This window comes from Anser anser (assembly GCF_964211835.1).
Source record: "Anser anser genome assembly, chromosome: 1".
Lineage (NCBI taxonomy): Eukaryota > Metazoa > Chordata > Aves > Anseriformes > Anatidae > Anser > Anser anser.
Genome location: NC_139720.1, coordinates 55,026,175 through 55,036,276, shown reverse-complemented (window position 1 = coordinate 55,036,276; position 10,102 = coordinate 55,026,175). Strand labels below are relative to the sequence as shown.

At 51.6% G+C, this 10,102-nt stretch overlaps 1 protein-coding gene and 1 long non-coding RNA gene across 3 annotated transcripts in view; both read left to right on the top strand.

Annotated features, from left to right (window-relative positions):
* The window catches only part of LOC310892450, a 17,493-nt gene extending 10,818 nt beyond the window's left edge, over positions 1 to 6,675 (top strand). Inside the window, exons 2-3 of the long non-coding RNA XR_014578144.1 lie at positions 4,705 to 4,872; positions 5,848 to 6,675. This is a non-coding gene — a long non-coding RNA (uncharacterized lncRNA). The remainder of the gene's footprint in view (positions 1 to 4,704; positions 4,873 to 5,847) is intronic.
* A 196-nt stretch (positions 6,676 to 6,871) lies between these two features.
* The window catches only part of CACNA1I (calcium voltage-gated channel subunit alpha1 I), a 164,354-nt gene continuing 161,123 nt past the window's right edge, over positions 6,872 to 10,102 (top strand). The window contains exon 1 of one of the 2 annotated variants that reach the window (XM_083821573.1): positions 6,872 to 8,268. The gene's annotated coding sequence lies outside the window, so the exon portion shown is untranslated. Of the gene's footprint in view, positions 8,726 to 10,102 lie in introns of both variants that reach the window. The other variant, XM_083821572.1, reaches the window with a different exon arrangement.

The following is a 10,102-nucleotide window of genomic DNA, read 5'->3' as shown; positions in this document are numbered from 1 at the left end:
TCCCCTCGGCCAACACACCGTGGGGGTTGTGATTCTGTTTCCTTCATCCCAGAGTACAAAAGAGTGCACAAGAATGATGCCAAGATTCTGCCAGACCTTCCCCAGTTTTTACCCCCTGCAGCTAGGAGGTCAGGAAGCCCGTGTGCCATTTGGGCTGGCAGAAGGTCATTGTGCTCCAACTTATTTGCTCCTTGCAGGTGAGACTTGAGCAAATGAAGGGCTGTAACCTGGTCTTCATCTTTAACCTTTGGATCCTATTTCTCTGCCTATCTGTCTTCTGCAACAGCTGAGGGGTGTATCTCTGCCCTGGACAAAGTCTTCTTCTCAGCCCCGGTCTCCTCTCCTACTGGCTGTCATAGCTTGCATTCCTGAGCTCTTTAGGCACCACATGCTTGGGATGTGTACAAAACACAAGAGAACAAGGCCTGTGTACATGGTGGCTGGGAGAGCACTGCCGTTTCTTGGTGCCTGCTTCTCTCCCCTTGCTCCTGTGCCATCCCTCGTCTGCCTCTGTGCTCCAAGTTCAGCCAGCAGGCAGTGACGCATGCAGAAGTACTAAGCGTGTGCTTATGCTATACAATAAGCACTCAGCTCTCACGGGCTGCTCTTCAGCCTTGGGCTCCAACACACTCGAGCAGAAGGATGCCAATATCACCCTCGCTGTGCAGAGGGGCAACGTGACTCACGCAGGGCTGCCCGCAGCTGGGACTAAGACACGGGCAGCCTAAATTTCTGTCTGATGCTTGTCATCTAGTGAACGGCCCTACCTGTCTCTGGCTGTGCTGTCCAACCCACTAGCACCTGCCTGCTCTGCCACATGCCCAGAGCAGGGAAAGGAGAAGGTTTTTCCCCCACAGGCTGTACAGCAGATATACAGGTAGGGTGGGGAGATGCAGAGTCTGCTCTTGCTGCTGGGGATGCGCGCTGCTCTGCTCGCCCAAGGCTCCCAGACACCCCCTGGGGATGTCTAAGGGATGCTGCAGCGCCGTGCAGATGCCGTCTGGGTACCAGAGCTTCAGCAGCACAACAGCCTGGTGTGGCTGGCATGCACGTGTGGCGGGGGCCAGGGCAGTGGCGTGGAGCAGTGGGGAGAGGCGGGCGCCTTGCATCAAACTCACAGGCTGAGGCGAAGCGACAGAGCAGAAAGGGCGAGCGGCAGGGAGGGCGAGAGGCTCAACCCGAGTGATGGAGGAGCAGGGGGAGGGAGCAGGTCGGTAGCCTGCCTGTGGAGCAGCGATTTTCATTATTGAAAGTAACCCCTGTCCCTTTCTAACCTTGCATCTGATAAACTGTTCTCTGATTTCATTTTGCTTTTTAAATTCTCCCTCAGGCACCGCTGTAGCTCAAGTGTGGTCTCCAATATTTATATCTTTCTGTCTCTTCTATTTTCTTTCTTATTTGGGAAATACACCCAAGAGGACTGTGGGACCTGGGGAGAGTTAGAAACAGAGGAGCTGCCACTTTGGATCAGTTGACCTAATCCAAGATCATCCTTTCTACTGATGCTCCATCTCAGCAGAAAAGGAGACCAGCCATCGCAGTGAGAAACGCACCGATGCAGCTGTGTGGTGGAAATATCCTCCCCTTGCAGTACGAGGTTTGCTTTCTATTTGGTGAGATGTGTATCCAGGGGACCCCAGCCGGGTGCTGGTACAGGACTACCCACTGTGTGGGTGCTGAGCTGGGGCTGGGCAGCCCAGGCGTGATGTTGGATTGATCATCTTCTTTCTCTGGGCCTCAGGTTTCTCATCTCTGAGCAGAGAGCTAATTAGATCGGTTTCCTTCATCAAGTGCTTATGTAATGCCTCTCCAGCTGAAAAATGCTGGAGAAGATGCCTTGTTTTGTAGCTCAACAAGAGAAGAGAAAAGCACAACAGCTACCTCTGGACCTAGAAAATTCCTCACCGGTAACTTCAAGTACATGGGAGAGTGTATTCCTGTCAACAAGGGGAGCTGAGTGTGTGCCGTGCTTCAGGCAGAGATGCAAACAGATAATGCTGGCAAGAGTCACTGCAATGGAAAAGGTCCCTTTCAGCTTATGTCCTGGGGTCTGATCTTGTTCTGTCTTGCTCTGGAGCCCAGGACCAGGATCGCTGGATGTAAGCAGTCTTCACCTTGGAGGAAGGTGAATCTCAACCCCCTTTTTTTTTTTTTTTGAGGCAGGGAGCTCCACAGGCTGTCCTAAAATGCTTGTTCTCCTTTTCATTCCTAGATTGTCTTGTGCCTTCAGTGCGCAAGCTTCTCTACCGCAGCGCATCGGAGGAAGGGAAAGAGTCTGATCCATAAGCATTTTCGGTGTCCCAGTGGAAGCTCTCTTGTTTGCGCTCAGAGTTAGCTACTGCCTTCCCCAGGCTTGCGCTGCTGTCAGCAAAAGCAGCATCTTAACCAAGTTATGTCTTTCCTGAGCCATCGCAAATGTGAAGGAGCCTCACAATTTGTATCTCTTACTCTTATGGGCTCCCACCTTGGTCCTTTCTATTCCTGCTTTCGTGCTCTGGGAGGCCCTTGGACCCAGGACTTCTTGGGCCAGGCTATGTTGTGCAAACCTATCACGAGGTGGCACCACAAGATTGCCTTTGTTGTTCCTTTTTTTTTTTTTTAATTCTTTCTCCATTTTCTTTATTCACCCCAGCTGTTCCCTCAGTTTTCAGCCCGTTGCTGCTATCTGCCACTCAGCTGGCTGTGGACACTCGGCTGTTTTTCCTCCAAGGCTCCCCTGGGTCCAAAGCCATGGTCAGGGACCATGGGTCCAGGGTCTGCCGGGATAAAGCACCTGGGATAAACGCAGAGCATGGCACTGAGCCTCGAAGAGTTAAGACTGAAGAAGGACTGTCTGCTATCTGAGAGGCAGCCTTGCTCTCTTCACTCTTTCAAAGAGCAGGGAAGATGCCTGTGAGGAGACCCCAGTCCAGCCCAGGGTGCTCTTCAACCCTTGTCTTCCTCCTCTGCACCCTGGAGGAGCTGCTGAAGGGAGGGTGCTCTCGCCTGCTCTGCTCTGGCCTCCCTCCAGCTGTGTGTCCCCTGGACAGTCTGTCCTTCTGCAATGGGCATTTGGCAAACACATGGCTGGTGTTGGCCTACTTCAGCTCTCTGCCATGGTCTTGCGTACGAGGTTATCGGGCTGCTGTGCCCAGGTTCCCCACAGCTGCCCTTTACATGATCAGGTGAAGCAGATCAGAAGGGCTTAGCTGTGGTGCTCACTGACGAGCTGGGAAACTGGCTGTCTGGCCCTTTGGAGCGGAGGTGAGAAGGTTTTGAGCAAGGTGACAAACTGGCACCCCATGGATTGTGCGGGACAGCCCCTTAGAAACTGGGCCTGAGCCCATGGGATGCTTTGGGGAAGCCCAGAGCCAGATCCCATGGATGGATCCCACAGATTCCCATCTAGAGAAAATTCACCCGGGGCTTTTGAAGACAGTGCTCCTCTTCCCAGCAGCAGCTTGCCAAACTGTAGTGGTGAACTTCCTTTCCTAGGCTGTTGGGTTAAATTGAATTCCATCCCTCGGAGACTTCTCCCTCAAACACACACACCCTCATTACGCTTTTCCTCTCTGCTGCTGTTTTTCCTAACACACCACCTTTTCCTGCATGGTCTCTGTCTCCTGTCTAGAAAACTGTCTGCCACCATACCTCCAGCTGCCCTTTGGGGGCAGGGATTCCTTTTTCCCTTGTGCTCTCTTTGTTTCTTTCCTCTGCCAGAGGGATTCATTTATATTTCCTCCCTCACCCCTTTCCAAGCTGTTCTCTTTCACTATCCCCTTCTCCACTTGTCTCAACCCCTTTGGGGTAAGGAGGGGAGAGGAGAAGGGGTGGCACAGCTTGCAGATGTTACCAGTTCACAGTGGCATTCAGTGCAGCCCAAATGGTCCTTCTGTGCTCCACCTTCTTCTTCAGCCTCCACTCCCCTGCCACCTCGTGGGCTGTTTCGTGCCCCGTCTCCAACATTACACCTCTTAAGGGGCTTCTTCTCCAACATGTATGATGCTCTGCCTTCATCAAGCGATGGGGGCCATCTTCAACCTCCGCTGCCTGCAAAGAGATGCTAAGGACCAGCCTCTTGCTGTGGGTACCTTGCTTTATATGGTGGAGTCTGCAGTAGATGACAGGTAAAAAAAAAGCTCAGCACTGAAGCAATGGGATGAGGGACCTCCAAGAGGGAGCTGACATCCGTCCTGGGAGCTGTGTGACCATGGGGATCACGAGCTGCGGATCTGATTGCCAGCACCACGGCTGTGAGGGAGTGCACGGCCAGCTCGGAAATGCTCCGGCAGATCTGTGTGAGGAGCTCTGTTTCAGAGCCACAACACTGAATCACTCCCAGAAATCCCCTGCCAGCCTAACCACAGACAGCGGGGAGAGGGGAAGGTGGGGAGACGTGTGGTGCTTCCATTTCCTACAACAAAGCGAGCGTAAAGGGGATTAGGAAGGCAATGCTAGGGGAAAGAGGCAGAGATTGAGGAGGAAAGGGAACATTAAGATTGAGAGGGATAATATGCAGATTGAAGCTGCTGGGCTAGAACAGAAGAACTTCTCAGTCTATATATTTAGCTCAGTGAGGTATATAAACAGAAACCTACAGCCAGCTCAGCCACTTCTCCCCCAGCGGAGTGAGTCATCAGCCCTTGGATCTAAAGTTAGGTTCACGTCAGAGCTTACACTCTTTCTCTCTCTCCCTCATTTTATTTTTCTCTTTCTATTTTGAAGGGTGTGGGAAAAGCTGAGCACCGTCTCCTGGAAGCAGCAAACACAAACCCGCGGCGGCAACAGATGCTGGACCTGCTGCCCCACCTGGGAGCGCCGTGGAAGAGCCTGCTGCTGCCTGGCCGCTCCTCTTCCCTGCCGTGTGTCTGGGGATGGGCTCAGCCATGGCTGGTTGGTGTCCCTGGGGCTTGGCCATAGGATGCCTCTAAATCCAGCGCTGCAGGCTCAGCTTCCCCTCTGCCCCCCGCAGCCTGCAGACCTGCTGGGCGGAGGGATGCGTCTCCTCACCCTGCAGCCTCTCTGCTTGGGTGATGCTTCCCCTTTCCTGCCCGTTCCCCTGCACCTGGTGCCCTCTCCAGTGCTGTTTGCAGTGGATCTCATACTTACTGATCCACCAGCCAGTGCTGGTGGCCCAGGTGGTGAAAGGTGTGGGCTTTGTTGTTCCTCTCAAAAATTGCAGAGGAGACAGAGAGGGACCCTTGGAAGTGCAGTGGATGCACGTGTAGGACCAGTGTGTGCCATGCTCACCTCTGTTCTGTTCTGTTCTGTTCTGTTCTGTTCTATTCTATTCTATTCTATCCCATCCCATCCCATCCCATCCCATCCCCAGGAGCTGACAGAAATCCTGCCTGGTGGAAGGGGTGTAGGGATGAGGGCTCTGCTCTGGATTTCTTTCTGTGCAGGAGCACAAGCTGCCCTAGACTTGCTTTTTTTGCCACCAAATTTGTGACGGGATGCACAGCATGGCTCCATTTCCCAACCCAGCCTCTTTCTCTCTCCCCTCCTTCCGTGCCTGCCCCATGTTTTTATGGATCTGGAGGGTTTGTCTCAGTGGGAGCTCAAGTGTTACCCGATCCTTGTGGTGTGGGTACACTGGAAAACAAACAGACATGGTCCTGGGGTGTGTGCATCCATGATGACCCATGGGTTGTCCTTCTTATGTGTTTATGTGCATCCCTGTCCCCCTCTGCGTGTTCCCTGCATCTTCCTTCACAATTTCATTTCTTTTGCCTCTCCTCGGTGCCCTTTCTTCCTCCTCTCTCACCCTCTCCCTCTTTCTCCTGCCCTCCTCCTCATTCTCTTTTTCTCATTTGATATTCATGCATGAATAAATTCAATTGCATTTTTTCCCTGTTCCCCCTGAAGGGGCTTGTTGGTGAATTGCAGGCATCTGAAATCATATAATGCTCAGATTCATCATTTCGGGGACAGAATTGAAGCCCTTCTGCTTCCCAAGAAGAAATAGCAGATGCCTTTTTATGAGGAGAGGTAATGGCAAGTATCCTGTGACTGGTGAGGGGGAAGACAGAAAGCCAAGGGGACAGACCTCTGCAACCAAGGTGGACTTACAGGGACGAGCAGACTAGGTCAGCCAGCCCCTCTAGCATATGTAGGGTTGGGGAAGGCACACGCAGGTGTGTATATATGGGAGTGTGAGTGCCTACGTTGCCTGTGATAGGCACCAAAGCATTCAGAGTTCACCTCTGCCTCAGCTGACTTTTGGGATGATTACATGGTCCTGGTGGCATCACACCAAAGCTGGTTTGTCACAAAACCACATCCAGCCTGCACCTTGAGGGGCTTCACAATGTGTACAGGAACCTGCTTTGTCCCTGCTCTTGCCAGGCAGCCCTCCAGCTGGTGCAGGATGGTGGGCTTGGACTCACCACGACCACCCCTGGTACTGCAGGAAGCTGGACACAGCGTCCTACACCACACAGTGAGAGACAAGGAGAGCTCCCACCAGCAAAAATATTTGTCCTGGAATTAAATCTCCCCCCAGGTTGAGGCTGATGCATGTGCTTACTATACATCTGCATCCCTTTTCAGAAGCTATGAGAGGAAAAGCAGTTTTTCAGGCAGGTTGTTAATCAGGTAACTTTTGATGCTTGCAACATTCCCATCATTTACAACACTGTTCTCTCTTCTTTTTTAGCACTCCTGGTGCACCTTAAGGATCCTCTGAGGGCTGAGTTCGTCTTTCAGGAGAGGAAACAAGATTAGACGCTCCATAAAACACAACCCTGCTCTGCTGAAAGTGGGCAGCGACTGCTGCCTCTGATCCAAAGGCATTTCAGGGCCTCGCGAGGGGCTGTAGCAGGGCCAACCACTGTCTTGAGCCTCGAGGGACTTTAAACCTAGGTGGCAAAACCAGCCCTGGGCTCCGTGGCTTCTGCTCAAGGCCTGTGGCAAAGCCAAGCCAAGCCATGCGGGGATGGAGGGTGGTTTTCACTCTAGATCGTGGCTTTACCAGAAGGTGGGCCTGCTCCGTGTCCGTCTCACGGAGAGTTAACATCAGAGGGCCTGTTTCGCAGTCAGATCGAAGTGCCTGCATTCCCAGCCATTTTTAGGTCAGAAGTGTTAATTACCCTGACCCAGCTATTCCAGCCGTGAGCACAAAGTCTGCGTCAGCTGGCGCAGTCTTCGTCTTGGTGGGGAAGAGACGGAGAAGAATCTGTGTAGCCCTGAGAGGGAGCAGAGGAGCCTCTGGGGTGCAGCACATGTTGTACTGCATCCCAACTGAGAGCCAGGCGTTTCTTAGCTCTTTATTTACAACATACGCCCGTGGCAGAAGCCACGTGGCAAGAACATCTCCATCTCTCCTCATATCTGGGGATTTATTGGTCTGGGCAAGAAAAACCCATGATGAGCCTTGGGGGTGACTTGAGACTAACCCCCACTAAGAGGTGGCTGCACTGGTGTGGGGCCAGGCTGCTCGGCCACGGGATGGGGCTGGTGGGAGAGATGGGGCTGGTGGGAGAGATGGGGTTGAAGTGCTCCTTATAGCCCTCCTATGGTGGGATCCTTGTGGTTTTTGTCCATCTCTCTCGTTTCCCCACAGCAACACAAAACACAGCAGAAAAGTAATTTTCAACGAGTTGTGCCCACCCCTGAGCTCCCGTAGCAGTTTGGGAGCAGGGTGGGGGTCTGACTTTGAGGGAGGGGGTTCAGGTTGCTGTGTTAAATCTCCCCAGAGGGTGTTTGCCCACTCTGTTTGCTTTGTGACCTGGGAGGGACACATGTTCACCAGTGCAGGCAAGGCAAACATGCCAAAGCCAGTGCCTATCAGGGAAGGGAGGCAGAGAGGGCTGAGGGCAGGGGACAAGAGGCTGTCCCGAGACCCCCCGCACCTGTGTGTGCGGGGAGATTTCTCCCCTTCCCCTGAAATCCCTACCTTGTGCGCCTCTAATTGTAGGTTTCCCCTAAAGACATTTGGTGTCACTGTAAGGACGGCGTTTCTCTCTCCCTCTATGCCCGTACAGTTATTCTCACTGTGCAGTCGCTCCGCGAGCCGCCGGTGAACATACCATAAGACACAGATAGAGAGAGACAGACAGAAAGCACACACCGGCCCTTCCTCCTTGCATCCCCACCGCCGACCAGCTGAACTTGCCCCCACCCACACCTCCATCGCCTTCCAGCACCCCACCGTCGGTTTGACCCTCGGGGCTTTTCGGGAGGAAGCTTCTGTCACTTCTTAACATCACCCGCCTGGAAAACACACACACACACACACACACACACACAGCCACACGCAGCCCCCCAAGCCCTCCAGCGAAGGAAGAGGTCCTATTTGTGTGTTTTTTATTTTTTTATTTTTATTTTTGGACACCGGAGCTTCAGACTCCAGCCTGAGCAGCCACAATTTCTTAACATGTATTCTCCTTTTAAACCATCTCCTTCCTGCACACGCTCAGTACTCGCAGCTCCGGATCTAACACAACTCCCCGGTCCTTGCCTGCAGGTCCTTTGCTCCCCGTCACTCAGCTGATCCTCATCTTTTTCTTTTATTTTCCCCCCCACCCCCCGGGGTGCTGAGGTGTGTGTGTGTGTGTGTGTGTGTGCCCGTGTGCAAGGAGGGGGGTGGGGGCGGGGGGGCTTTTTTTTTTTTTAAATTTTATTTCATTTTATTATTATTATTTTTTTTCCCGGTGGGGAATTTTTCAAACCGTCTTCGTTAGTGTTTTATTTTGCTCCTCTGACTTGGACACTTCTCCCTTGGAGATTTCTTTTCCATGCAAAGGTAGGTGAGAAGCATGCACACCTAGCTAACCTTATGTCTGTCTTGTTTCGCTCGTTTTCGCTTCCCTTCTCGTAGGGGACTTGCGCCCACCCATGTACCTGCATCATCCCTCTTTGCTTTCCTACCTGTTTCTTCCCCGGCAGAAGTAAAGGCTCGGGGTAGACATTTCTGTAATGTGAACAATTCTGGCTTTCCGGAGAGGAAAGTTATTTCCCTGTGCATGCCCAGCTGTCCGTGTGTGTCCATGTGCGGTGCCCATGTATGTAAGGCTGCCTCTGTTTACCCAACAAGTAGCAAGAATTGATTTCGGTGTGTGATCTGGGCAGGGGTGGTGGAACGAACGTGTGGCCAGCGATTCACGTCCACGGACAATTAGAGGAGAGAACGCGTTTGTCACACATTTCCAGCATCTCTTTCTGCGTGGCTATAAATGTTACAGAGAGCGTGGATAATCCCAGGAATTTAAAATTGAGCCTTGCTTAGTTTGCGATGTTGTGATGGGGAAGGACGGTGGGAAAGAGGAAGGGTTACAAAACCTCCTCCCTGGAGAGGTAACTGTCTGAGACTTGTATATATGTAACTTTTCTTTAAACCATCTCGCTGGTTAGGGGCTTCTTGGGTTCAGGATATTTTTTTTTTGTTTCTTTGCCAAGTGAGAGTTGGGTTGAGGATTTGGGCTTCATAAATTGCCTTTCCTTGGTTTGTTTGTGATTATTATTGCGTTTGAATCGTGTGTGCAACATCCAAAGTGTCTGAGAAGGGACAGGGAATAGGATGTACTTTAATATAGCAAATGCATCATCTTCTGTACATCACTGGAAGCTGTTGGCTGGAGTCAAGGGGGGGAGGAAGAGAAATGGAAAATTAAAAAAAGAAGAGAACCAGAAATAATGTCAGACATCGGTGACTGGCAATTATCTGACATATTTTCTGCCAATACTGTTTTTTGTAACACTCTTGATGGAGACCTTTTTCTTCTTGGTAACAGCAGCTGTGTGAAAAGTACCAGGGGCTTTAAAAAAAAAAACACAGCAGAAAGAAAAAAGGAAAAACAACATGCATCATTTCCTTGCAAATTATTACAAAGAAAAATGGTAAACATCAAAAAGCAGAACTTGCTCTGCATTTTCTCTCTGCTAATAAGGAGTGTTTTTCTCATTGATCTGGGGGTTGCTAGCGGTTCTGTATCTCTGTCGCATGGAAGGCTGCGATGTTAATTGTCAGTTGTTTCTGTGTGCTGTTGCAGAGCTCTCGCTCTTAAATTTGGGCTGGTGATTAAGGGTTTGTTACCTTGGGAGAAGGGAGGGGTCTGCAGACCCCCATGTCTTGCTGCTTTCCCTCCAACATGTGAACTTCTTTAGCAGAAGGAAACCCGCA